At 39.1% G+C, this 27,414-nt stretch overlaps 1 protein-coding gene across 2 annotated transcripts in view; it reads right to left on the bottom strand.

Moving 5' to 3' along the window:
• The window catches only part of GNB1 (G protein subunit beta 1), a 123,194-nt gene that overhangs the window by 73,021 nt on the left and 22,759 nt on the right, over positions 1-27,414 (bottom strand). Inside the window, exon 2 of one of the 2 annotated variants that reach the window (XM_043994251.1) lies at positions 22,500-22,615. The exons of the other annotated variant lie outside the window; for it this stretch is intronic. The gene's annotated coding sequence lies outside the window, so the exon portion shown is untranslated. The remainder of the gene's footprint in view (positions 1-22,499; positions 22,616-27,414) is intronic. 2 annotated transcript variants of the gene reach the window in all.

Below are 27,414 nucleotides of genomic sequence, written 5' to 3'. Positions count from 1 at the left end.
TGGATCATAGAGGGGCAGTCTGTTGGAGAAAATGGGATGGAATAGGATCACTTGTGTGGTAGAAGAGTTAGCCCTGGCAGGTAGAGGGGCCACCTTTTAATGTGGCACAGGGGTGAAGGAGATAATGGGGGAAAGGTATCCAAGGGATGTGAGGTGAGGAGGAGAGAAGAGGGAGCTCTTGGTGAATAACCTCATTTTTTCAGTAAACTATGAAACAAGGTTCTTAGCTGAGAGGAAGTTAACTCATGAAATCTGAGGGAGGGGCACAACATTAACAACTAGAGGAATCAGGAGTCTCCCTGATCCCTGCTAGAAGGTTCCACCTGAGTTGAATCTTAGAGAAAGCAAAGTTTTCTTTCTGCTAGGCCATGGAGGCAGTACATTCCATATCCCAGAATAGGCAGAAAAGCAGAGGACAGAATGCTGTATTTGGAGAACGTTAGCAGAACCTTTGGGGCCAGAAAGGGGCAGATTCATCGATCCAGGGCTGGAAGGTTCTTTAGATATTGTCTGGTCCAAATCTCTTATTGCACCAAAGAGAAAAAGTAATTCAATGCAAATCCTAGGATTCCCACTACAACAGGCCTTCCATTATATCACTTCCCAAGAAAAAACTACTAAATAGGAATTTGCATCTTATCCTGGAGGCAAAAGGGAGCCAAAGCAGCTCACAGAGAAGAGAGTGCCATGGTCAGCCCTGCCCACAGGAAGGTGATTTTTGCATTTTTGTGGAGCATAGATTTGAAAGGGAAAAGATTGAAAAGAGTAAGTCAATTAAGGCGCTGTTAAAGTAGTCTAAGAAATGAAGGAGGGCCTAAACTGAGTTTATGGCCATGTAGGTGGGGAAAAGCAGATAGCTTCTAGAGTTCTGGTCAAAGTACAATTGACAAGATTGGGGAATTTACTGAATACTGGGAGGGGTGGGGGTGGAGAAGAAAGAGTCAGGAGTGACTGAGGCTTGGTTTACTAAAGAACACCACAAAACCAACAGTGTGGGAGAGGAAATAGTACTTAAAAGCATCAAGAGGATCAATAGGAATGAAAGGAAAGGGCATTGGATTTAGTAATTAAAAGATGACCAGTCCATTAGAAAAAGAAATTTCAGTCAATTGATGGAGGTCAGAAATCAGTTCAAGGGTCCCAGAAGTGAATAAGTAGCAAAGAAATGGACTCAACAAGTTTAATATCTTTCTCTGAGGAAATAGCAAGATGAAGTGAAGGCTTTTTAAGGATGGGGAAACTTGATCACAAGAATATCAATTTAGTAGTTCTGTGCAATATGGATTGGAAAGATGAAGAGCTTGAGTCAAGTCAATTTGGAGACTACAGCAATAGTTTAGAAGAAAAGTAATGAAGGCCTCAGCTGGGCAGGAGGAGGGGATGGTGGTCATATGAATGGAGAAAAGACACCGCAGAGGCAGAACCAATAAGATCTGGAAACTTATTAGATCCGTGAGATGAGTGAGAATAAGCAGTTGATGCCACCCAGTTACCTTAGAAAGAAATAGGAAGTTCTGGAAGAGGATGAATTTTGGTTAGGGGAGAGCGGTGAAGAATGAGCTCTATTTCAGACAGGGTGAGTCTGGGAGGCTTATAGGATTATCCAGTTCATAATGTCCAATAGATATCTCACTATACAGGACTGAAACCCAGGAGAAAATCAGGGCTGGGTATGTCTAGGAGTCCTCTGCATAGAGATAGCTTGGCCCAAGACACAGGGCTTTGGGGTACACACTTACAAATAGGGAATGAGACGTGGATGATGATACAGCCTCATGAAAAATCCAAAGAGACTATCCAGAAAGAAAGGGTGGTCGTTGTGTCAAACGCTATACAGGAGGGTGAGAACTGAGAAGGCCACTTGGTCTTGCAATTGAGAATTGCAGTGATAACTCAGGAGAGTTATTTCAGCTGAGTGATGAGGTTGGAAGGCACACTGCACTGGGTTGCAAATTGAGTGAGAAGAAGTAGAGAAACATGTATGTGTCTTTTTTCTAGGAGTTTGGCTGTGAAAGGAGTGACATATAACATCTACACTTAAAATCAAGGGGGTTCCTTAATCTTTTTTTTAAAAGGGGAAACAAAGAGAATTTTACAGACTTTAGTCTATAAAAGTACATCTTCAGGCATATAACTGGATATAAAGCAGAGAATAAAAGATCCCCGTTCTCTATTATTTCATTATAAAACTGCATTTGCTTTGATAACACAAAATGCAACCCCTTAAAGGCTTTCCTCAAAGTTCTTCTCACAAACATTAAGATATTCAAGATCTCATGACAGAAGTAACCACTGAAACAACTGTGCTTAATGATCCAATGAGTAGCAATATCATAAGAATAAAACAAAAGAGGGTGTGTGTGTGTGTGTGTGTGTGTGTGTGTGTGCGCATGTGTGTGATGCGCTCAAATCAGTAATATCTAGCCATCATTCATCCGCTATACAAGCATTATATCTAAGCACTATAAAGCAATGAGATCCACGAGCACTCAAAGAGATGGTTTAGCCTTTCACTATTAAAAACAATAAATCGGGGTAGATGAAGAATAAACATGGCTCAGATGAACTAGTCTATAAATACATCTTATTCATGTTCTACAAATGAACAAGCTCTTCTCAGAACTGAGAAAGAAGTGGATTGAGCTGGCTCACTCTGCCACAAAAGTTCATTTCCAAAAACATCAGCATTCTCCTCAATGATGCCATCTGGCTTCAAATCATGGAATCACACCATTCCTGATGAATAACAATTGCAGGTGACCGAAAGAACAATGGAAATGGTGAGTTTAAGTAGGTTGCATAATATTAATAATAATAAATAATAAAAGCTCTTTCTCCTTCCTCCCTCCCCCACCCCCACCCCACAGCTAAATGGTTTGCAAAGCACTTGACAAATACTATCTCAGAATAACCCCTGGGAGGTGGGTGGTATTATTACCCCCACTTTATAGATAAGGAAACTAAGGCAGACAGAAGTAAAGCAGCTTGCCTAAGGGCCACAGAGCTAACAAATGTCTGAGGCCAGCTTTGAACACAGGTTTTCCTGACTCCAGGTCTAGTGCTCTAGCCACAGTACCACACATTCATATCACTGCATGAATGCTGGAAGTATGTGATATGTAGCACAAAAGATACCAAGGACATAGACGATTTAAAAAATGTCAAGTCATGTAGTGAGAGTAAAGGCTAAAAGATGAGTCACTTGACCTCTACACTGATATTGATGGAACACCAAAGCCACTAGTAAATAGGTACGCTATGAAAAATTTCAGACAGACAAGGCCAGCAGCTGAGAGGGTATGAATATACTGTAATCTGTACCACTGGAGGGACTAATCATACTAATGAGACCACAGATTCAATCTTAAGTATTTAGATATCTTAAGTATTTAGATATTTAGATATTCAATCTTAAGTATTTAGATATTACGAAGATTCTTCCATGGGATAATATGAATTCTCCTCCCTTTCACCTAGGAGGGTACTAATTATGCAATAGCAACTGGAAAGAACACACTTCCATATCCCTTCCCAACTTATGCTAGTTATACTAAAGAGTATTTCAAACTCAGCAGGTCAAAATATTTTCCAAAGTATGTGTCAGTGGCTGCATTCATAATCTGACACTCACCTTTTGGGAAATTAACATTTGATTGGTATGGGGATGTGGAAAAGCACTAATGATTGTATGGCATCTAGAGTTTGATATGCTCAGGATTTTAAAGGAGCCCAACAAAAACAAATTATAATAACAGTCTATCAGAAAGTGTATATAGTAACTGTAGACTGTCACTACATCAAGTGGAGTTTGAAGCACCTGCTAACTCTGTTCTAGTTCTAATGTTGAGCATATTCCATTGTGCATTTGATGTATGCAGCCCCAGAAATCTTACTTTTACTATCTCCTTAAAAATTTTTTATAATCGGTGTATATGTTCAGTAATGTTTCCTTCTATTTATCTTGCTATTCTAAGGTGCCCTTTCCCCTCCATTTAACTGTAATTATTTCTCAAAAAAAGAAGGAAATAGCTTTGTCATAAATTCTCCTTAAAACTGTCTCTTTCATTCAATTATACTGCTGAGCTAAAATATAGAGTTATAATGGTTTTCTTCCTTGTCTCTTTCCAAATGAAGCCTATGAATACATTCATAGTGGCAGAAGAAATAATTCTGGTATTTAAGCCATGAATTAGATTCACCAGGCATGCCATCAAGAATAAAAACAAAAGTGAATGGTGAAACATGGCTGCTAACATGTTTTTTTAACCTGACACAAATTAGCTTGACTTTGTTTCCACTAACTTTTTTTTAAAAAAAGAACATAACAGCTATAAAATTTATCAAGGGTTGACAGATGGTGCATCTCAATTATTCTTATATCCTTGAAACATTTAACTAAAAATAGGTGGACCATTACTTAAATGGTATTTAAAATTCATTATTTTAAAAACTTCAATTAATTACCTTAGTCAAGTACATCCAAAATTCCTCTCCCACAGCATGCCTCAAGCCCTATCTCCCACACCCAACCCCTCCTTTACTCCAGCTTGACCTCAGTTTCATCTCTCCTCCAAGAGCTTGTCCCAATGATTATCATTTCATCTCTGTCTGTCATCTTTAGCATCTTATTACCTACAAGTTATTTCGTCATGTCTAGAAATAGCTCAGTTGCCTCACCCTTAAAAAAGTCTCTCTTGACCCTGCCCATCCCTATAGTTATTCTTCATCCGTAGCTCTCCTCCCTTTCACTGTTGCTTCCTAGAAAGAACAGTCTAACTACACTCACAGCCTCCACTATCTCACCACCCACGTGCAATCTGGCATTTGATCCCACTCCTCAACAAAGTCCTCTCTCCAGGTTAACCGATCTCTCCCTGTTTTTAAACTCAATGGTCTTTTCTCAGTCCTTTAAGCTTTCAATACTGTACACCCTCACTTTTCTCTTCGATACTTTCCTCCCTCAAACTTCGTAACACTTTCCTAGTTCTCTTACATTTCTGACTATTCTCCTTTGCTAGACTATTATCTACTTCCTGCTCACTTAGCATAGGTGTTCCCAGGGCTCCTTCAGAATTAATGGCTTTGTCAGTAGATACTTGAATGTGTTACTTAATGCCTACTGTATACAAGACAGTAGCTATTAATTTAATATGCACTTTATATGTCAATATAATGTATTCTACCGAGAGAGGCTACTACTGTGGGCTCTCACTTGTCCTGGTACTCGCAACTCCCAGATGTAACGATTGCCATGACGCCACCTGCTGGAGACTTACTGTAGAAGAGTTCCACCCATGAAGCGAAGGTCTTTGAGGGCAAGACCAGGAGTCTTTTCTTTGGCGTCACTTCCTGACGCGGGCTAGTGGGAGGAGGAAGGAAGAGACTGGCGCTCGGTCTCGCTCTCTTTCCTGAGAATGCTGGTGGAGAGCGGAGCTAGAAACGTGCTCTCCCTTTAATAGATAGGAATCTAGGCCTTTCTCTCTATATATCAAATTCTTATTCTCCTTAATAAATGTTTAAAAGTCTAACTCTTGCTAAAGCTTATAATTTATTGGCGACCACTCATTAGATATTTTAGACAGTTTAGCTAGAATTTTAGCCCTTAACACAGAGAAATGGTGAAGATGTTCCCAGGAAATATTCTCTCTCTAGAAATAGAGAAAATGCCTATGCTCAGTTTACTGGCTGCCCTCCTTTCCAAAATACTTTGAATATTCTCTTCATATTGATTTATATGCATTTCCCCCTCCACTTTTAGAACATAAACTCCTTAGAAGTAGGGATTATTTTATTCTTTGTACTTGTGTCCTGTTTGGGACAAACTGCTTCAGTTTATCCAAATAACTTGAGGAGACCACCAAGTCAAGCAGAGACAGATTTATTACATCCTCATGAGGACGGGCAAAACCCAATTACACATTGAAGTCTTGCAAAGATATGCCCAATCCTTTAGGTTTTTATAGTAATCTTGAAAAGGACTGTCCCCACGTACGCCTAAGGTGGATGAGCTCACAATCTAACATCCAACCCTGTCTCACCCAAGATGCGTACCCAGCTCGTGATCCATGTATGGAGACATGTCCAAGAACAAAGGGGAGAAGGGGAAGAGGTACAAGTCTGAGGAATGTCAAAGAAAGAGGGAGGCAGAAATCACTCCCTTATCTGACTGCAATTTATCATGACAAGGACTGGGATTCTGACATGTGAGAGGGGAGTTTTTTTATTACAGGCCATAAACTAAGGTGTAGCTGGCATGTGGGAACTAAGCAAAAGTAAAGTAAATAGTGCTAATTGGTAGAACTGTGACAAGTAATAAAACTTACTGGGGGACTGGATATCTCCCAGACCCTATCCCCAAAGTTTACAGAACTGTCCCAAGTCCATTATCTCAACAATAAAACTTAAAGGAGACAGTGAGAATTTGACAAGCAATTAACTTTTAGGCAAAGCGAGAGGCTAGCTATTGGGGGGGGGGGGGGGGCTAGGTATCTTTCATACTCCATCCTCAGAGTTTAATCTGACTCAGATCCATAACTGTCCCACACAGTCCCAAGTGCCAAATACAGTGCCTGGCCAATAGCAGAATTTACTTAATGTAACATTTTGTAGCCATCTCCATGACATGAGGCACTCCCTCCTGCCATCACTTTCACCTTCTTGCCACCAGAAAGTTCATCTCTGTCTCTGGAACTACTATGGGCTTTGCTAGGGGCCAGTTTGAGCATGTTCTTGCCTGGACCCAGGCAGCACTTCTGAGCTATCCGTGACCTGCTACCCTTTTCAGTTCCCTGTTTGCTTGTATTCCTATCCCCAGACATGCAGATCACTCCAATACCTATGTATCCAAGTTTAATTTTTTCTTTATCTTTGATCCTGCATTGTCAGCTGCCTCCTGGTTATCTATTCTTGGAAGTATCAACAGCACCTCACCTTCCAATGTCCAAAGCAAAACTCATTTTCCCCCAAACCTGTCCCTCCCCTATACTTCCCAATTTCTTGGGAGGGTATCAACCCCTTGCCAGTCACCCAGGATCATATAATTACCAAGTTGCTATCTTATAATTTTTTTCCACAAGAATATCATGAGACACTTCAGCAAAAGTTGTGTTCAAATCTAGGTAAACTATAGTCACAGTATTTACCAAATCTACTAGTTTAGAAACCTTGTTTACAAAGGGAGATGCAGTGAGTCTGGTGTACTCTGCTCTTGATGAAGTCAGACTCATTCATTGGGATCATGGCTTTCTCTTCATGACTGATGGTAGGATTTTCTCAGCAATCCACCAAGTCAAGCTTACAGGCTATAATTTGCTGCCTATGTTCTTCCTTTTTTTTTTTTTTAAATCAGGACATTTCTGATCTTGTAGCACAGTTCCCACTTTCCATGATTTCTCAGGTAACAACCACAGTAGCTCAGCGATCCTCACTGCCTCCTCCTTCAGGATGCAGAGGATACACTTTATCTGGGTCACATGGCCTGAATTCAAAAGCAATGAGTGTTCCCTTACTCTGTCCTTACTTATCTTGGGTATTAACTTACTATTAGTGATTTTGTTGTCCTTTTCAGTGCAAAGATCATTCTCCAAGACAGAGAAAAAAAAAAAGAAGAATTGAGAAGCTGTTTTCAGGTATCCTCATGCTAGCCTGCCCAGGCAAAGATTCCTAGCCTTTCCTTTACCCTCCTTCTTTTCCCAAAATAGCTAAAATCCACCCATTTTCGTAGTTCTTAGGTTCTCTTGACAACCTCTGCTCATTTTGAGCTTTGACATCCCAGACACTTTTACAGGATCATGCCATTTCTCATATTCATCCTGTTACCTGGCCTTCCCCCCCCCATCTTCCATACTTTATTAAAAAAAAAAAGGAGTATGAATAAATCTAAAGCATGTCAGTCCTACATGTAACTTCTCTCATGTCTCAGGAAGATGAATAGACAGTTTGGGGCTCTGCTCATGTCTTTCTGTCCAAGAATATGAAAAATATTTCAAATACCTTATGAAGAATTGCCTTAGAAAGAATAATGGCTTGAAAAATGGTGGCAAGAAATGCAATTTAAAAAAAGATAAAGTCTTTCACAAGTTCTCTTCAGATGCCTTCAGGTACCTATGTATCCACATCAGACTGTTTCCATTTTTTCCCTTCATTGAAATTTGTTTCCCTTAGTCTTGAGAATTTCGTTCTTGAGCATCTTCCACACTTCTTGAGCTGTTTCCCTTTAGAATTTTTGTCTCTGAGATCCTTGTATCAAGACTTCCCTCTGAGCCCTTTGAAAAGAGCTTTCCCCAAATCTAGGGTATATGTGAGACTTTGCCTGAATATCCTCTCCTCTGCCACTAACTTTAGGGAAGAGTAGTCAATTCCCCCCAATGTTTTCCTCATTCCTACCCCCAACAACCAGTTAGTGAGAATTGGAACCAAAATAGAATTTTCCCCTTTCATAGCCTTTTTCTCTACTTTTTCCCAAAGATGAAACTATTTTTTTTGGGGGGGGGGCACCCACTGCGGCAATAAGGGTTAAGTGACTTGCCCAGGGTCACACGGCTAATAAGTGTCAAGTGTCTGAGGCCGGATTTGAACTCAGGTCCTCCTGAATCCAGTGCTGGTGCTTTATCCACTGTACCACCTAGCAGCCCCACAACTATCTTTTAACAGGTCATTTACTACTCTCTGCTTTTGGGTGAAAGTTCCAACGGATATTGGGCTGAAATCCCTCTTTACGATTCTTTCATGCCTCTAGGCCCAACTTGCACTCTGTTTCCCAAACTTATTTACTTATTTCTCTGTCCAGGTGATAAAAATAAATTTTGTTTTGTCTTGCTTCCTTCTTCTGGTTCCCAAATTTCCTCACATGAGTATACCTTCTGAGCATGTAATGCCCCCACCCTCCTCTTTTACTCATCCTACTTCTTTTGAATGTGTTACACTTATTCAGAGTCATCTTATGGTCACAGGTTCATCCCACCAAGTCTCACTGATAGGTCTGATTTTCCTCCTTGCTTCAGAATCTCAAATTCCTCATTTGTTGTTTAGGACATTGTGGGCATTCCTGTAGAGCCACTTGAAACCAAAGATTTTACTACTCTTTTCTTTTGTTTTGCCTCCTGTACACTTCTGGGCATCTCAACTGTTAGCTTTCCTTCATTGTAATTTCTCTCTATGGCAGGGATTCTTAACTTTCTTTGGTCACACAGACCCCCCCCCCCAAGACTTCTCTTCTAGCAATCTGATGAGGCTTATGCACTTCTCAAAATAATCCCTCCCCCCCCCCGGGGCTATGGGGGTTAAGTGACTTGCCCAGGGTCATACAGCTAGTAAGTGTCAAGTGTCTGAGGCCAGATTTTAACTCAGGTACTCCTGACTCCAGGGCCAGTGCTCTATCCACTGCGCCACCTAGCTGCCCCCCCCAAATAATTTTTAAATGTATAAAATACATACGATTATAAAGGAAACAAGTTATACTTAAGTAGAATTATAAAAATCTTAAAAATAAAAACAAAAACCCCTCAAGTTCAGGCTCCAAGTTAGGTATCCCTTCTCTATGACGTAAAGCTTGGGGAGATAAACATTCTTCTCCCCCTTCCTTTCTAGTTTAAAATCCTTTTGGTTAGATTTGCAAGACACCTGGACACACATCAACTTTTGTTAGATATCGTTCATCTCTGGCCAGGAATATTTGATCTCTCTATTCTAAGCTGTGGTGCATAAATTCAGATCCCAGTCTTAGATATGACCTTCTTTTAGCCAAGTGTTCGTTTCCCAAATCAAATTTTTTCTTCTGCATCCCTTCCCTTCAAAAGGCAACAGTACAAAACAACAACAAAACCAACTCATCCCCTTAAGGTCTTAAGTTTCTTACCAATACTTGCCCATTTTAAGCAATACCCTTTAGGTTTCTTTTGCCAGTATCATTTATGTCCATGTGCATCACAGAAGTAGGTGATGATTATCCATTTTGATAAGGAAGGTTCTCTAAGTCTAGGATAAATGTTCTTGGGAAGACAACAGATCTCTCTATTGTTGATATGAGGTAAACAGATAGTTTCAATATTGCTGATCTGAGAACGGCCAACTCCTCCTCTTTTCTTCTCATAACACTAACTGAATGATTTCTCACATATTAGTTACTTTGGCTCTACTCAATCATTCTTTGGGAGACAAGTAGTTGCTTTCTTCCTCAGGAAGAACCTCAAATCTGTTGTGGGGCTCTAAACGTATAGCCTTCCTTTTCCTTCCCTTCCCTTCTCTGTGTAACATTCTTCTACACTCCAACTTCCTGACAAGGTCAAGTCTCTCTCTTCCACCTCAGATCCTGACCTATGTAGAGATGAGCCTACAGCAATTCCATGGCTCTAGTAGAAATATATTTTACAATTGAGTGTATTGTATTTAGCTGCTTATGGGTGTTTAAATTCCAACCCTAAGCATTTGATGAAAAGTTTACAAAAATCCCTCTAGCTGAAGTTAGGCAGTTGCTAAAGACTGAAACTGGACAAACTCTCCTACCACTGACCCTTATAAACAAACTGAAAAGCAATGGACTTGGAGGAAAGAGGACCTGGCTTCACAAGGCAACTCTGCTATTTACTATTTACGTGATGTTCACTCATATATAAAATGAGGAGGCTGGCTACAATGGCCCACATCCATTCTCTGATGTGTGCACATCACTCACAGAAGCCTACTGTACACTTAGAAATTTAGGATTGATTTGACAGATGAAAAGCTCTTCTCTGAGTAATTCTGATTCAGGGGCTCTGAAGGTCATCTGTGCATAACAGGAGCAAGTTCTGGTTTGTCGGCATGGACTTCTATTGTATTACAGATCTAAGGCTACACTCATTATCTTATTATTGAAAAGAACAAGTGAGCAGCCTTGCACAGGTCTTAGGCATCTCAATTTCAGTCTGTATGAAGTTTATGTTACTGGCTAAGTAAAAAGAGAGAGGTGTTAAGAACCAATGCACAGGGGGCAGCTAGGTGGCACAGTGGATAAAGCACCGGCTCTGGATTCAGGAGTACCTGAGTTCAAATCCGGCCTCAGACACTTGACACTTACTGGCTTATTTAACCCCCCACTGCCCTGCAAGGAAAAAAAAAAAAGAACCAATGCACAGCCTCAGCAACACCAAGTATGATAAAAACAGAAGGTACAACCCTAAACTGAATGAAACATTTGCATTAAATAAGCAAGGTTTCTAAAGAAATTGGGCTCATAACACACTCACTGGTGTTAGTAATAGTGGTCAAGAAAAACCCAGTACCATGAAACCACCACCTCCTTAACAGTCTATTGCAACTGAAAGTAACTGTGGGCAGGACTTATAATAAGACTGGACAGTCACCCACAAATCTAAAGCATGTGAATACTACATGTGTTAACTCCTCTATGTCTCAGGAAGATGAATAGACAGTTTGGGGTGCTGCTCATGTCTTTCTGTCCACAAATATGAAAAATATTTCAAACATGTTATTAAGACTTTGCCTTAGAAAGAATACAGGCTTGGAAAATGGTAGCAAGATATAAAATAGAAAAAAAAAGATTTCTGAGAAGTCTTTCACAGACAACTTCCTCAGATGATGTGCAGAAAGATTAAGAAGTGACCCTGAAGGCTCAAAGGCTTTAATAGCTGAGGGCAAGCCCTGGCCAAGTACCACCAAATTGTAAGAGCTTCTTCTTATTAGAGACTTTGTAACTCCCTGTGTGCTGCCTCCTGCCTGCTGACTATTTTAGCTAAGGACAGAAAGGCTTGTCATCAGAAGGTGAGCCACTAGGAAATGAATCCTTGGTACATGGCAAATCTCCAAACAGGTAAATGACCCTCAATCTGATGAGACATGACTCTGCTTCTAGACATGGTGGCTGATAGTTGAAAAGGGAGACTTATGACAATAAGAATTATCTTTCATAACTCTACTACAAACTTTAACTTAACTGTTTGGTACTTTATCTGAACTGCCAAGCATTCAAAATCTACTGCAGAAGAGTGCAATGCTGGCCATATTGTTCGAATGTCAAACTTTGCCTAAAAAGACTATTTTACAAAGAACTCACAAAAAGCAAGCAATCACACAGAGCTCAGAAGAAGTGATACAAGGACACCCTCAAGGTCTCTCTGAAGAATTCTGGAATGGATTGTGAGACATAGACACTGGCACAGAACTATCCAGCATGGTATGCCCACATCAAAGAAGACATTGTGTTATATGAGCGAAGAATTGCAGCAGCTCAAAGAAACATGAGATGTGCAAATTTTGTGACATGTCCACTCCAAATGTTCGTATGGGCTATTTGTGCCCAACCTATGGGAAGAGCATATATTGGTCTGATTGTCACAGACACACTGTGTCATGACCCCAACACAGTGGTCCTCTTCCGCACAAAAGAACAACCAAACAAATGAACTGTTCACAATGTAAATGCAAATCAGTCTGATCAAGCATGTATTAAGCATCTACTATGTGCTAAGCATTGTGCAAAGTTCTAGGGAGGGGGGAGATACAAATATGAAAAAACGAAGAGTTCCTACCCTCAAGGGAGTTAACAACTGAATGGGGAAAGACAACACAGAAAAAGATGAAAGGGGTGAGGAGAGAGAGGTGTGTGGCCACTAGAAGTCAAAGCACAGGGGCATGCAGGGGTCCAGGTTGAAGAGGTGCAGCTAGTAGAAAATGAAGAGATGGCTGGCCTGGAAGCCCTTTAGGATGGCTTTGAGAACAGTTCTTTGCTCTGCCCTTCAATCACAGGAGTGTGAGTACAAAGGCTGATGCAATCTCCCAGGAAGATGAATTTCCTGGGACCACGATAGAGTCCAATCCAAATGAGTGCAGCTGGTGGGAAATGAAAAATAACTAATATCTTTGTATAATGACTGAACTAATATACTATGTAAAAACACATCCATGTTGAAATTGTTGCTATAAATGACACGGCAAGGCATTAATTTGCAGCTAAATTAATAGATAGCTCATAAGTTTTTCTTAGAGACAGCAAAAGGTTTGAGTTTCATTTATGTTCAAAGACATTTGGAGACACTGCATGAGACGGGCCTGAGACGGTCAAGCCAATCCACATGCCCATGCCCATCTTACTTTGGGCAAGTCATCCAAGCTGTCTGGGCTTCTAGTTTCCTCATCTATAAAATGGGGGGGGGGGTGGACTCAAAGACCTAGTTCCAAGACCTCCAACTCTAAATCTATGATCCTATCACTCCAAGACTAGAGCAAACGAGAGTACTATCTCTATTATGGAAGATAACCAACAAACTCAGATTTCTATAAAATTTTAACTTTTACAAGCACTTTCCTCAAAACAACCCTGTGAAATAGGTAGAAGCAGGGAAATTCTATGAAAAACCAGATTAACAAGGTACTTCATACCAAATCAACACAGAACTTGATACGTGGTTGGTAGGCACAAGAGATGGGGGACAAAAATATGCTGGAAGATCAAATTTGGGGATCAGGTAATGAGGCCAGGAGACTAGTCACTAAGAATATCACAATCAGTGTCCCTTCCTGATAACTCCCCACAACTGAATTCTCCCTTGTAAGCATATCAAGCCAGCCAAATCAACATGCCGTCTTTGGCTCAAAATGTATCCCTCATTCTATACCTACTGTCCATCTTCTTTTTGCTGAACTACCAAATCCTCTTAAGTACTTTCTTAAAGAGAAGCAAATGGCTCTAAGACATCACAAGCACTTAATATAACCATAAAAAATCAACTATCTTAATGGACAGAAAACTGGATGCTGCTTAAGTATTCGTTTCAGAATCAGCTCTACATATTCAGAACACTGAATGGTTAGAAAAAAAGGTCAAAATCAGCAAACCAGGAAAAAAAAAGATAAAAATGAGATGTAATTACAACTCCAATTTAAAAAGTGATGACAAAAATGGTTAACAGAAAAAGTAAAGACATCAACATCTATTATCATTATTTCTTAGAGATATTTAATGAATTATAAAATAATTGCTAAAAAGAGTTTGAAAAGCCCCCTGCACATTCCTGACTAACAATATTATTTCCCTGTCAAACGGAGACATGGCAGTTAAAGGCAATGATGATTTAGATCACAGACTCTGCTACAAAATAGAACAGAAAAGGAGGACAGGACATTATAAGTAGCATGTGTTCACAAAAGAGCAAACAACAGTGGAGCAGAAATCAAGCCTCTGAAGAACTTCGTGTGAATCCCAACCATACCAGAAATACTGAAAGAGGAAACTAGGAGAGCAACAAGATGAGAAATAAAACAGAACTGCCACTGTTAGCAGCTATCTGTTCTAGCACCACATTCTGGACCCAAGGGGCTGTGGGAAAATGGCAACAGCATTTAAGAAAATATAGCTGGGAAGAAGGGTTAGAAGATTTCTTGTGATCATCACCAACAAACGAGAGAGAAGACATCTAGAGCCACTGACCTATATGCCTCTCATCTCTATAAAATTTTTAAGAGAATGCATTTATACATAGTACCAGAAGTATCTTTGGTTAAAACATCATAGAGGGACCAGGAAAGCTTTACTTTTTCTACAGAAAACCATATTTTCACAGTAAGACAACTGAAAACCCTGACTGTCTGACTGCAAAAAAGCAGGTGATTAGGTAGAAAAAATGTAGCTCTAAAGCTTTTCTTCAAAGTATCTTCCATGAATATGTTACAACAGATGCAACCAGAGAAAATTCTGGTCAGTGGCACTTGAGTATAAACAACAGTGAGACATTACATCTGAAAAAGGGTGCTGTTGGTGTCATGGAGGAAGTCCTACACAATGCCTAAAAAAGAAAGCCACCTTATAAGACAATGAGGTTTTGTAGGTGTTAACTGTGCTAGCTCATCATGCCCCAGAAAGTAATATGGTCTCCTCATGTAAGACCCCTAGACACTAAAAAGGGATCAGTCTAACAATAAACACAGGAAAAACAATGTGGATCAAGTATGCATGTTGCCCAGATTAAGGCATACAACTGGATGGGTTGAGTCAGTGCATTCAGACAAGACCTTGGATTTACTGTATAATGAGCTAGACTCAAAGTTCAACTGATAAGAGAAAAGCAGGCTGGGAAATTCTTTCAATTAATCCAAAGTTGCTCCCTGAAGTAAAAGTCTATCTTGGTTGAAAATCATGCAATAGCACAGCCTCAGAATAATAAAAATTTCAGGTGAGCAAAAGTCTACTGCAAATATGGGATGTCTAAAACACAGGAAGAAGCACTTTACCAAAGTTGAATTGTGTGCAGGATCAGAAAAGGACATGAGGGGCAGCTAGGTGGCGCAGTGGATAAAGCGTGGGCCTTGGATTCAAGAAGACCTGAGTTCAAATATGACCTCAGACACTTGACACTTAACTAGCTGTGTGACCCTGGGCAAGTCACTTAACCCTCATTGCCCTGCCTTTAAAAGAAAAGGATGTAAAATGACAATACTGCCTAAATTAATTTACTTATTCAGTGCCATACCAATCAGGCTACCTAAAAATTATTTTATACGGCTAGAAAAAATAATAACAAAATTCATCTGGAAAAACAAAAAATCAAGAATATCCAGGGAAATAATGAAAAAAAATTCACGGGAAGGTGGGTTAGCGGTACCAAACCTGGAGCTTTACTATAAAGCGGCAGTCATCAAAACTATCTGGTACTGGCTAAAAAATAGAGTGGTAGATCAATGGAATAGGCTAGGCTCAGGATATGCAGTAGTAAATGACACTAGTAATGTAGTGTTTGATAAACCCAAAGACTCCAGCTTCTGGGATAGGAACTCAGTATTTGACAAAAACTGCTGGGAAAACTGGAAGATAGTATGGCAGAAATTAGGCTTAGACCAACATCTTACACCTTATACTAAAATAAGGTCAAAATGGATACATGATTTAGACATAAGAGGTGATACCATAGGTAAATTAGGAGAGAAAGGAATAGTGTACCTATCAGATCTTTGGAAAGGAGAACAGTTTTTGACCAAACATGAGATAGAGTATATTATAAAATGCAAAGTGGATGATTTTGATTATATTAAATTAAAAAATTTTTGTACAAACAGAAGCAATGCATCCAAAATTAGAAGGGAGGCAGAAAGCTGGGAAACAATTTTTGAGGCCAGTGCTTCTGATAAAGGCCTCATCTCTAAAATATATAGGGAATTAAATCAAATTTATAAGAATCCAAGTCATTCCCCAATTGAGAAATGGTCAAAGGATATGAACAGGCAGTTTTCTGATGAAGAAACCAAAGCTATCTATTCCCATATGAAAAAATGCTCTAAATCTCTAATGATTAGAGAGATGCAAATTAAAACAACTCTGAGGTACCACCTGACACCTATCAGATTGGCTAAAATGACAAAAAAGGAAGATAATAAATGTTGGAGAGGCTGTGGGAAAATTGGAACACTAATGCATTGTTGGTGGAGCTGTGAGCTGATCCAACCATTCTGGAGAGCAATTTGGAATTATGCCCAAAGGGCGATAAAGCTGTGCATACCCTTTGACCCAGCAATCCCACTTTTAGATCTTTTGCCCAAAGAAATCATGGAAGGGGGAAAGGGACCCACATGTACAAAAATATTTATAGCTGCTCTTTACGTGGTAGCAAGGAATTGGAAGTTGAGGGGGTGCCCATCAATTGGGGAATGGCTGGACAAGTTGTGGTATATGAATACAATGGAATACTATTGTGCTGTAAGAAATGATGAGCAGGAAGAGTTCAGAGAAACCTGGAGGGTCTTACGTGAGCTGATGATGAGTGAGATGAGCAGAACCAGAAGAACATTGTACACAGTATCATCAACATTGAGTGTTGACCTACTGTGATGGACTATATTCTTCTCACCAATGCAATGGTACAGAAGAGTTCCAGGGAACTCATGATAGAAGAGGATCTCCAAATCCAAGAAAAAAAAAGAAAGAAAGAACTGTGGAGTATAGATGCTGATTGAACCATATTATTTCTTTTGTTTTGGGTGCTGTTGTTTTTTTTTTCTATTTTGAGGTTTTGCATCACTGCTCTGATTCTTTCTCTTGTAACAGGATTAATGCAGAAATAGGATTAATGTTATTATGTGTATATATATATCTATATGTATATGTATAGAGATATATAGATATAACCTATATCAGATTACCTGCTGTCTAGGGGAGGGGGGAGGGAGGGGAGGGAGGGAGAAAAATCTGAAATTGTAAAGCATGTATAAACAAAAGTTGAGAACTATCTTTACATGTAACGGAAAAAATAAAATATCTCATAAAAAAAAAGAAAAAATAAAAAGAATGAGCAAAAAAAACCCCAAACAACAACAAAAAAAAAACTTAGGGAAAGTTGAATGGGTTAGTGGCTAAAAATTTAATCTGAGAGTTAGGAAGACCTGGGTTTCAGTCCCACTTCTGGAACATATTGGCTGTGTGAACCTGGACAAGTCACTTAATTTTCCTGTGATCTAGGCAAACCTTTAAGTTAGTTGTTAAGAAGGTGCCAATGCACATCAAGTAAGAGTTTCTTCACCAGGTGTTCCAGGTCAGTTTCCAATGAAATCACAGGCCCTATTCCCCTAAAAACAGCAGTCAATAGGTTCTGATATTATTACTTAGCATAGACTAAGTAATAGTGGATGCTTGATAAATCTCAAAGAATTTTGCTTTCATTCATCAAGTAACTAGGGGAAGGATGGGAGTAAGAGAAAGAAAGGTCTTGCTGTTGACATTTGGTGGTTTATTTTTTTTTTAATTATCAATAGTAACTTCTAAAAGGTCAACTAAATGACACAATGGATAGAATGCTGGGAATGGATTCAAGAAGACTCATTTTCCTGAGTTCTGAACTGGTCTCAGACACTAGCTGTGTGACCCTGGGCAAGTCACTTTACCCTGTTTGCTTCAGTTCCTCATCTGTAAGATGAGCTGGAGAAGGAAATGGCAAACCACTTCAGTATCTTTGCCAAGAAAACCCCAAATGGGGTCACAAAGAGTGGGACATGACTGAACAGTTTTTGAAAAACCTAACTTGCAAGTCAGTAGCTGATTTTACCTTCTATTTCAAGAGCGCTGGCCACCAAGCGAGCTCGCAGTAACATAAACAACATCAAAATCAATAAACACTTAGAAAAAAAAAAAAAGGATGTAAGATCTTTTTGTTTGTTTTGGGTTTTTTTTTAGGCAATTGGGGTTAAATGACTTGCCCAGGGTCACACAGCTAGTATGTGTTAAGTGTCTGAGGCCAGATTTGAACTCAGGTCCTCCTGACTCCAGGGCTGGTGCTCTATCCACTGCGCCACTTAGCTGCCCCAGGATGCAAGCTCTTACAAAGTGAAAGCCATCAATAACAGCGAGTAGTATGTCACATGCTGCAGGTGCACACAGGTAGAACACAGGTCTTCCAGTAAGTCAGGTGTGGCCCCCACAAAGGATAAATGTGGACAAGGTTGGAGAGGATGGGCTATGAGCTACAAGAGTGGAGAAGTGCTTCAAAATGTGAAAGGGTAAGTTAATCACAACTTTGTATGAGGGCCTTTCTTGGCCTTTTCTGTTATCAAATCTAACAAGCCCCTCTCATGTAGCCCTTTGAAAACACGGACATTTTACAGAAATGTGCTGGTGTTCTCCTTGCAGTCCCTCATATTCAGTGATCTCATTTCCCCACTCCATGTCTTTGGCCTGCAAGATGTCCCCCTTGCCTGGAGTGCTCTTTCTCATCTCCACCTCCTACAAGAAGCCTTCAGAAGGCCTTCCTTGTCCTGTGCCCACCCCTTGCTCCCCAACCTCTACTAGTGCCTTCCTTCTGAGATTACCCTCCATTTATGCTGCATAAATTTTGGATTACCAGACTGTTTGCAGGCAGCATGCCCCATTAGAATGGGAGCTCCTTAATGGCAGAAAACATGCTTCTGCTTTTTAAAAATTTGCAATGCGTAGTGCAAGTGCCTGGAATTGACTACTTTAAAGGAAAAAAAGGGAAAGAAAAATGCTGGTGACCAAACTTATTATACAAATGCCAGAGAAAGAAGGCAAAGGGCCAGGCAGAAGACAAGATTTAAGAATTCTGGAAAGAGAAATAACTTTTTAAGACAACCTTATCACAAATCCTCCTTCCCCCCCCCCTTTTTATAACCTACTTTTTATTTTAAGATAATGGACATTCAGTTTCTTGCAATCTAAAGTATATGTTATTAAAAGCTCAAATGAAAGTCATAATTATATGCCACTCATTATGTACAAAACCCTTAAGATCCTCCCCAAGTCTCTAGATACCCTTTTCTAAACACACATGCTAATCCACTGGGCAAAAGCTATTAACTAACTGGTAGATGAACACCTGCTAACCACTGACTACAAAAGATAAACAAGCAATTTCAAAAACAAGGACTATGAACCTCAATAAGAAATTTCTGGTTTAATCCAGATCTAGACTAACTGATTTTCATCCCTATAACACAATTCTAATAAGAAGCTAGGTAAAATGATCAAAATGAAAGGGATTATCTATTTGTAGCAATATATCACTGTTGAGTTCAGCCAATATCCAATGCTAAATACCTTAAAAGAAATGCCATGAGAAACCCTCAAAGTACCTGCAATTATTTAACACTAACATTTAGATTTAGTTTATCTGTATATTATAAGGGCAAACCATTAAAACTGTAAACAAGGGGGCAGCTAGGTGGCACAGTGGATAGAGAACTGGCCCTGGATTCAGGAGGACCTGAATTCAAATCCAGCCTCAGACACTTGACACTTGCTAGCTGTGTGATCCTGGGAAAGTCACTTAACCCTCATTGCCCTGCAAAAAACTATAAACAAAGCAACAAAAAAATCCCATGCTTACAATTTGCCTATAACTGTGGGTTTGTCATGTTTTACAGCTACTCATGACAAAAGTCCATCTCCTTACACTAGCACTGCAGAAAGGCCCTAATTTCTAAGAGGGCCTCATAAAGTTATGTACTTGTTTTTTAAATATAAAGTAATCAGAGGCAGCTTTAAAGGCAAGTTTAACATTCAAGAAAATAAACACGGTAGTTCTAAAGTCATTGCTCTAATCATAGTGATTTTATTAAGTAGATAACTTATCATTTGCACTCAAAAAAACAGGATAAAAAAAACCCTCCTAGATTTGTTTTTGCTTCAGGCAGTTATTGAAATAAAAATACCCGAAGGGTAATTTTCTAAGTCTCACATGAAGGAGACATTCTTTATGAAAACTGACTCTGAAAAAACAAACATGTCCAGTCCCAAACCCAACGGGGAATTGTGGGGTTAAGACTCAACATGTCTTTGCATACAATGTCTACCAGAGCCCCTTGTAAATATCAAGAACAAACAGGAGGGTCAATAAATTTGTTGAAAAAAAATGATTGAAAAGTAAAACTAAGTGAAATGTTGCTAAGATTTGGCATACTAATCACTTAATCATGTCCAAAAAAGACAAAAGGTGGTAAGATCATCTAATAATTTATATAGCACTTTATGGTGTGCAAAGGGCATCATGCACTTTATCTCATTTGAGACACACAACTAACATGGGAAGTAGGTGCTATCAGTCTGGGTAGTGTTATTTCCACAAAATGAACAGGTGCAGAGAGGAGAAGAGAGCTATCAATTACATGGTTACACAGTAGCAGAATTAACACTGAAACCTGGGTTTCCTGGCTCTCTGCTAAATGTTCCACTTGCTATAGCAAGTATGTGTACACATATATGTGTATGTATATACGCATACATATATATACACACACACATAAAATTAACACCCTAAATTCTAAAACCAGTTAATAATTAAAAGAAAAGTAGGCTATTTGACCGTACCTTACCCTTAAAAAGAGAAGTATATGACTGTCTAACATAGTTCTCTTTTACATGATCATGAGAAAACTTCAAATACAAAAGTTGTGAGAATGGTAAATTTTAATTACATTAAGTAGAATGATAAAATACCTCATTTCTTCCAGAAAATAAAAAAAATGTATTAAATTCAATAGGGGGGTACACATGCTTTGTTGTTATGCCATATAATTCAGACCACGGCAACAACATTTTTGACATAAAACTCTCCCATGATTAGTCTCAAAACAAGCTGATTTTGCTTATCAATGATAAGCCTATCTTATTAAAATGAAGCAGTTTCTTTAAAATCACCTAAGGCAAACCACAAACTGAGCTCTACAGAATACTAAAAATGATCACCAACCATTTTTCTTTTCGTTCAGCGTTACCATTCCCAAGTCTACAAAATACCCAATGTTAGCTCAAATGAATGTTGATAAATAGGGGGAGAAAAGACACCACAAATGTGCATGAATTTGTGGAAGTAACATACGATAATGGAAAGAACGGTGAACTTGGGATTGGAAAGCCCTGTGGTTTAAGTCTCACAAATCACTTAAGCCACCTACTCTTAACTCCTGAGTCCTCATCTAGGAAAGGGGCATAACAATGGCACTGGGACAATCTTGCTTGGAGAATTGTTGCGTGTAATCTGCACATGTCAAATAAGCTTCATCTTTTAAAGTTAAATGTTAGGTAAATTGTGCCTCAAGCTATACTGAATCATTTAACTTAAAGAAAAATCCTTTGTATCTCATATTTCTGCAGTCTATACATGGATTGTTCTTCTGGTTCTGCCTACTCGACCACAAATCAGTGTATCCAAGTCTTCCTATATTTCTCTAAATTCCTCTTATTCACTGTTTCTTAGAGTTCAACATTTCCTTTAGTTTATATACTCCAATTTATTCAGCCATTCCCCAAATGATGGGTACTCACTTTGGCTTTAGTTTTTGCTAGCAAAAAACAAAACAAAACATGACTAACAATGCTGGTGCATAAAAATCACAGTGTTTATAAAGTTTTACTTAGTGACTTTCAGAAAGTTCAATTCAATAATCATTTTAGTGCCTATTATGGGCATAGTAATGGTGACACCGATATCTAACAAATCTTCAAGGAATAAACATTTCATTTGGGTGATGTGACACATTTCCCTCCAATATCATTAACCAAAACAAACAGAAACAACCCAAAAAAACCCACCCCAAACCAAAAACAACCCTGAACAAAACATACCCACATACTTTAAGAGGATTTCTATTTTAAGAAATTGATGCCCACTTACATGTTGGAGGGGGGGGGGGGAATCAAGAGAAAAAAAATGTAATGAATACCTCAAATGATATGGCTTTTTGGAAAATCTCCATTTTCTATGAACAGCTTTCATTCTTCCCATGAGGGATGTACAATAAGTCAATCACAGATCACTGGTGGATCAATGTTAAGCCGGAGCATGGTCTCCAGTAGAGGGTCATATTTTTTAAATCAATGACTTCGAAATCGTATTCTTATCAATAAGTATAATACTAGTCTAGTATAATACTAATGCTATGATACTATACTAGCACTAATACTAGTATAATAGTAATATTTATGAATAAGACAAGTCTGGGAAGAAATATTTTGATAGGGTATAAGCAAAATCTTATTAAATCCTTCAAGACAACTAAAATCCCACCTTCTACAAGAAACTTCCTAGTCCTCAATGCTAGTGCCTTCTTTTTGAGGAAGTCTCATAGTTGTTTGTACGTTCTCTCTCCCATTATACTGCAACTCCTTGAGGGCAGGGCCTGTCTTTGGAAGGAAGAGAGGAAGGGAAGGAGAAAGGGAGGGGAGAAAAAGGAAACAAAGCATTTATTAAGCACCTACTATGTGCCAGTTGCCATGCTAAGTACTTTACAAACATTCATTTTATCCTCAACCTGGGAGACAGATGCTATTATTTCCATTTTACATTTGAGGAAATTGAGGCAAACAGCAATTAAATGACTCGTAAAGGATCATACAGTCAGTCAGTGTCTGAGGATGAATCTGAAATCAAGTCATCCAGACTCCAGGCCCAGGACTACAGCCCCTGCACCAACCCAGTTGCCTGTCTTTGTGTCCCTAGACCTTAGCACTGTACCTGGCACAGAGTCATCACTTAACAAGTACTTACTGAATTACTGATTAAATTTCAAATCTTCCATTTCAGTTAAAAAAAAAAACAAAACAAAAAACCTATGCAAGTACAAGATGGGGAGAAATGGCTAAAAAACAGTTCAAGTAGAAAAGCACTGAGTGTTTTAACGGCCTACAAAGTTCAACAAGTCAATGCTGTGATCATTATGGAGGAGAAGTTGCATTAAAAGTAGAGTGTCCAGAACAAGGACTTACTGCACCGTAGTCATCCCATGTATGGTAGGCTAAGTTCCGTTCTAAGCACCAATGTTAAGTACATTAACAAGCATTAACATTAACAATATGTAAAGGAAGCTGAGGATGGTGAAGGAATTTGTAATATTGTTGTACGAAGATGACTAGAAGGAACAGAGAATTTTTTAGCTAAAGAAAAGATAACTGTTGTCTATAAATAAACAGCAGGATGCCATGTGGAAAATGGACTAGTCTTGTTCTGCCTGGCTCCAGAGGGTAGACTTGGTACATGAAAGCAAAAATTATAGCTATGCAGAAAAAAGAATGGACTGCCTCAATAAGTCTCATCCCTGGTGGGTGCTTCACTTGTCTGTCAGTAGTGTTGTAGAAAGGATTCATCAGCTTTATAGGAACAAATGCAGGGTGAAGTAAAAAAACAAGGGGAAAAATTGTTACAATTAACAATAACACTATAAAGACAACTTTGGAAAGATTCAGAATGCAGAATGAGACATCTATTTTTTGGACTTGACCAAGGCAGGAATTTGTTTTGCTTGAGTATGCATATTTGTTATTCTTTCCTTTTTTTTTTTTTTTTTAAATGGGGATTAGGGAGCTGGGAAGGAGAGAAAATAGATTTTTCTTATGAGTAAAAGTCTAAATTTTAAAAAGGGAAGGATCGGTATTTTCACACGGGAGCTAGGCTAATGACTTCTGAGGTTCCTTCTAGTTCTAGAAATTCTATAGTTGTATGAAATAGCCTAGCTTCCCTTAATAATTTAACAATTTCCCTCCGTAAGAACAAAACCTTATATGTAAATGGACAGAAAAGTTCATTCAGAAAGTGACAGATCAAACAAACTGTCATATCATTGTGTTAAAATATGTATTTTGAAAATTAAAATGGATATTATTATGGTTTTATGATTTTAAGTGGGATTCAATTAAGAATAGCTAGTAATAAAAACTAGCATTTATATAGTGCTTTGCAAAGCACTGCACATGCTATCTCCGTTAATCCTCCCAACAACTCTTAGTGAGGGAAGTGCTATTATCATTTTCATAATTGCCCAAGGTCACACAGCTAGTGTTTAAGGTAGGCTTTGACTCCATGTCTTCCTCACACCATTCTTAGTCACTGTGCCACCTATCTGCCTTAATTACATTTTAAGAAAGGAAAAGTTAAAGAGGTAGTTAACCCTACCAAGTATTCATAAATACATCAGCCAACATTTATCTTGGAGGTTGATGTTGTGAACCGTACTTTCCTCAACAATCTTGTATGGAAGGTAGTACAGGCATCAAAATCCTCGTCCCACATCAGCAAACTGTGCTCCCAAGTTAAATGATGTGCCCAGTGTGAAGAGTCAAGATCGAAACCCCAATGTTCTGACTTCAAAGTCCCTACATCAGAACACCTTACTAACACATAACAAAACAAAAACTCATTCTGGATTTGCAGGGACTAACCCCCCTTTAGCTAAATACTGATCAAATAACCACAAAATGGAGCATGGGGAAGGAGGGGAAGAGGAGAAAGATGGCTCAAGAGCAGTTCAACTAGATCACAGGGATACAAGTGGGATGAATTGGGCATGACATTTTAATCCCACCATTCAGGTTTGGTCCAAGGGCTCATGGATGAAACTTTAGTCACTAAAAGTAAGAGAAATATGAGGAACAAACTAAAAGGGATTGGTGAGCACTTTAAACTTATGTAGAGAAACATTGTGAAATAAAGAACTCACAAACGACTGGATGGGGGTGGGAGTGAGGAACAAGATCAGTGTCATCATCAACAGAAATAAGGAAGTTAGAAGGAGGAGCAGGTTCTTTTTTTTGGGGGGGGGTTCCCATTTTAGAATGAATTTAAAGCAGAACATTTAAATGAAAATATACAGCAGGCTTTTGGAGATGCAAGAGTGGAAGAGAAAAAGGTCAGGGATGCATGTGAGGCAACAATGTATACAACTGCCCGGCCTATTGAAAGACAACTCTCCTGAGGGTGCTGTAAAAAGATCAATACACAGCCAAGAGAGAATACAGAATACGCGAGGAGAGATTGCTTTGGCAACTTTAGGAACCTGCTCTGAGAATTGTGGATGTTCAAAAACTGAGTTTTAAGACCAATCAATTAGCACTTACTAAATACCCACTACATGACTTTCCTTGTTAGACATCTGAGAGAGAAAGAAAAAACAAAACAGTTCTTGCCCTCAAGGACTCTAAACGGGGAAACGTACACATGAGTAAATGCAAAATATAGTAAATATATGGCCATTATTTTTTGAGGGGGAGGTTTTGGGGGCAATCAGGAAAGGCCTCAGGTGAATGCCGTACATCTTTTCTATTCCTAATTGGTTTTAAAAAAAATGCATGCATTCTGCCTAATTAAAGATTAAAGATTTGGAGTAAGATTTCTATCCTATTTTATAGCTGATAGCTTTTGCTGACTTCTGGTAAGCTTATATTAAAAGTGTTTGTTGTTGTTGTTTAACCATGCTACAGATGGAAAATGGCAAACTAACAACACTAGCTTATTAATCATAAACGAAGGCTCTGGTCCTGAGTCAGCTTATGGCTACAGAATTTATTTTGGAGCTAGAAGTTCCTTAGAGATCATTTCATAAAAAGCCCTCACTGGTCTAGGAGGCAGAAGACCTGGCTTTTGACACTTATTAGGTGACTGACATCCTTTTTGGGCCTCTACTGTCTCACCAAAGAATAGGGGCTGTACTTAGACCCTATGCCATATATTTATGAGAATCAAATAAAACATATGAAAAAGGTTTTAGAATTGTAAAGAGGACAGATTACAGGTGAGAAAACCGAGGAGAGGTTAGTTAACCAATATGCCCAAGGTCACAGCTGGTTAGTGACAGGGCCTGAGTGCATTTCTTAACTTGAAGTGCATGACTGCTTTTTTTTTTTTTTAAATCACACTGTGTACCTATGAAGCACAACCTATAGCACTGGGCCTCAACTGCTCAGTGAGTACAAACTTGCATAAAGAACTACCCCCAAATATGTGCCACCTTTCCTCTCCCAATACGGTTCTACTCACCATTCCTGTGACTTGCCAAGTCATCACTCTCCCTTCCCTGGCCACCCTCTGTTAGACTGTAAGCTCAATATGGTCTTACTGTTGTTTGTTTCAGTCGTGTCCAACTCTTCATGACCTCATTTGGGGTTTTCTTGGCATTTTGCTGGAGTGGTTTGCCATTTCCTTCTCCAGCTCAGATTACATATGAGGCAACTGAGGCAAATGGGGGCAAGTTACTCGCCCAGGTTCACTTAGCTACTAAGCGTCTGAGGCTGGATTTGAAGTCAGACTGTCTTACTTTGGTCTCTATATCCTCAGGGTCTACTACAGTGCCTGGCACATAGTAGGTGCTACATAAATGCTTTTCTAACTTACTCACATCTAACTTCCTCATCTATAAAATAAGAGGACTCAGATTCAATGATTCTGTCAAACTAAATTCACGATATTCCCAAAACATTACTAAGTTAGAAAAGGGGTTAATATTTTGTTAGCATTATGCTAACCTTACAGCATATGTTAATGATAAGTTCATTTACCTTTTGTCACCAATGAGAAGACAAGTATTAAACAAATAAACAAAAAACTAGCTAGTGTAAAATGCCCACCTAATCAAATATAAGACCCGCCCAAGTGGAGAAAAGGTTTGATTCAAGGTTTTCTTTCTTTTTTTTTGGTGGGGCAATGAGGGTTAAGTGACTTGCCCAGGGTCATACAGCTAGTGAGTGTCAAGTGTCTGAGGCTAGATTTGAACTCCAGTGCTTTATCCATTGCGCCACCTAGCTGCCCCCAATTCAAGGTTTTAAAAACCTGTCTATTTAAGAAATCTTGACTGAATTCAACAAGAACTTAGCACATTGTAAGAGCTTAACAAATGTATTTTCACTTATTCAAAATAATTCAAGTGCTTAAAAAAAGTCAAGCAGTAAAAACAGTAGAATCCTGTCTTACTTGTATCTTTTAGCCAACTCTGTGATGTTGAGATGTGGTCTAAAGAGTCAGAGCAGCAGGATGGATAGAGTCAGCCACACAGTTGGGGTTCAATTCCTACTGCACGTATAATAGGCTGTGAGCCGGGACAGGCAAGTCACCAAATCTCTCAATGCCCCAGGGAATGCATAAGATTATAAACTGAAGAGCAGGTACAGATCTGCATTAGAAGGAACTTTGTAGGGACCCTTCACCAATGAAATCG

The sequence above is a fragment of the Dromiciops gliroides genome, chromosome 3 (assembly GCF_019393635.1).
Source record: "Dromiciops gliroides isolate mDroGli1 chromosome 3, mDroGli1.pri, whole genome shotgun sequence".
Taxonomy (NCBI): Eukaryota; Metazoa; Chordata; class Mammalia; order Microbiotheria; family Microbiotheriidae; genus Dromiciops; species Dromiciops gliroides.
The sequence above is the reverse complement of the archived record's forward strand: the minus strand, read 5'-3'. Positions and strand labels throughout refer to the sequence as shown.